The 2,151-nt window shown below is 39.2% G+C and overlaps 1 long non-coding RNA gene across 1 annotated transcript; it reads right to left on the bottom strand.

The window, feature by feature from the left end:
• Positions 1-1,370: 1,370 nt before the first annotated feature.
• On the bottom strand, positions 1,371-1,867 carry LOC128196127 (uncharacterized). Its single transcript, XR_008248276.1, has 3 exons — positions 1,702-1,867; positions 1,522-1,626; positions 1,371-1,419 (listed from the first exon to the last, which is right to left on the bottom strand). It is a non-coding gene; the product is annotated as an uncharacterized LOC128196127 (long non-coding RNA).
• Between the last annotated feature and the right edge of the window lie 284 nt (positions 1,868-2,151).

Genomic DNA, 2,151 nt, shown 5'->3' with positions numbered 1-2,151 from the left:
TCCTTATATTTGTGGGTTCATTTCAATTGGGTCCTCCAATTTTGAAAGTGATCAATTTGGTCCCTAATTTAATAAAATTGAGTCAATAATACCCTTTCCGTTAAATATAATGGACGACGTTAACTTTTTAAACATGTGGCATGTTGAGGCATCCTTTTATTTGTAGGTGGCACAATTTTATTTGAAGGACGAAGTGGAAGAAGTGGACGAAGTTGACGAAGCGGACGAACTGGACGAAGCAGACAAACTGGACGAAGTGGACTAAGTGGAAGAAGGGGACGAACTGGACGAACTGGAGGAAGTGGAAGAACTGGGATTAGTGGACGAACAGGACGAATTGGAATTAGTGGACGAACTGGACGAAGTGGACGAAGTGGAAGAAGGGGAAGAATTGGAACGACTGGAAGAAGTGGAAGAAGTCACTTGTGTAGAAAGGGCTTTAGACGTCCGTTCTTTTGGCTTTTAGACGTCCGACCTTCCCCCGATGTCTTTGTGGGTGACGTTACTCAGACGTCGGGGGATGCACATCGGACGTGTGTATAGACGTCCGATGTGTCAGGCCCGATGCCTATGCAGACGACCGATGTACACCCGTCGGACGTCCATATAGACGTCCCATGTGCCCCCGTCGGACGTCTATACAGACGTCCGTCTTCTCCTCGCCCCGACGTCTATACACACGTCCGAGGTGTATCAACCGACGACCACATGCCTAAATTGTTTTGTGCTAGGGGTGGGGTTGGACGTCGGTGTGTGCACTGCCAGACGTCTATAGACGTCTGACAGTGCACTAACCGACGTCCACTGCGCTTTTTTTTTTAAAAAATTAATTTATTTTTGCAATAAAACCACACCTGAAAAGCAAAAAATTGTCCCAGAACAATTTTGCAATAATATATATATGCGTTTGATATAAACAAAGTTCTACTTAATGTAAAATATAATCCACTACCAAAACTATCAAGATAAAACTTAAACTAAAACTAAGTAATGTTCAACAACAAATAAAACTATTCCTAACTCCATCTTTGCAGAAGATAAGCGGTCCACTCCTGCCTTATCTGTCTAATTGTGTCCTCTGGTATAGGCGATGTACTCTTGAAGCGCTGCAAAATTCAAGAAAGATTCATTGGTTTCATATATGTTTGAAGATGAATTTGATTTGTAATGTATTCAAGGTATACATCATTACCTCATTCCAGTCATCTGTAATGACAACTCGAATGATGGTCTTAATCCAACACATCACATAGAAGCCACATTCCCATGAATCTAGCTGCTAGTTACACTAAAATAACAAACTAAATAGTGAAGAATTTAGATCATTCAATAACATAGAAAATGAATTAGAACTATAAATGACTTAAAACCTTTGGATACAAGATTTGAACCAGTTGACCACGTGATTTACCAATAACTCTGTAGATATGGAAAACACAAAGTATAATTAATATGACTATATTTATCATAAAAGTTGAAGGTGAACATCAAATTCAAAGTCATTTTTGGAGAAACACTTACCCTTGAAGCATTGTTCTCAAGTCATTTTTCATCTTCCTATGCAACGAACAAAACCATATAATTTTACATGCTTTGGGAATGATGACCATCAGCTGCCAGTGCATGCTATCATAAAAGGATAAATAGTTATTGAACTAATTAAGGAAAGTATAATAATGAACTGGCCACATATAACAACACCTATCCATCAATGTATGGCACAAGGTATACGTTTCTTTTTGACTCATCCATCCATGTTTGCAAATATTGTTGTCTGTTTTGAAGTGTGTTACCAGACGGTTGAATGGTCTGAGGTTCAACAAATCCGTACATGGAAGACCGACCTTGGTCTACAACGATTGTGTCCATGTACCTAAACCAACAAAGTTAAGTGTTAGAAACTATAAGAATCTAAATAAAAGTAATATGAAAGACCAAATTGACTATCTTACATGCACCACAGCTGAATGATGGAAATATTCAACATCCGGTCTCCCCCAATCATCTCCAATGCATCAGAGAGAGTGATATAAACTGGCACATGTGGGGGAATACAACAATACTCTCAAATCCCAGTATAGTTCTAATGGTGCTTTCTTCAACCTGGGTAATCTTGTCATTAGCTTTGATAGAGGATCATCCTCCGCTTCA

Source organism: Vigna angularis, chromosome 4, assembly GCF_016808095.1.
Source record: "Vigna angularis cultivar LongXiaoDou No.4 chromosome 4, ASM1680809v1, whole genome shotgun sequence".
NCBI lineage: Eukaryota > Viridiplantae > Streptophyta > Magnoliopsida > Fabales > Fabaceae > Vigna > Vigna angularis.
Note: the sequence above shows the minus strand (reverse complement) of the source record. Positions and strands in the feature narration are given on the sequence as shown.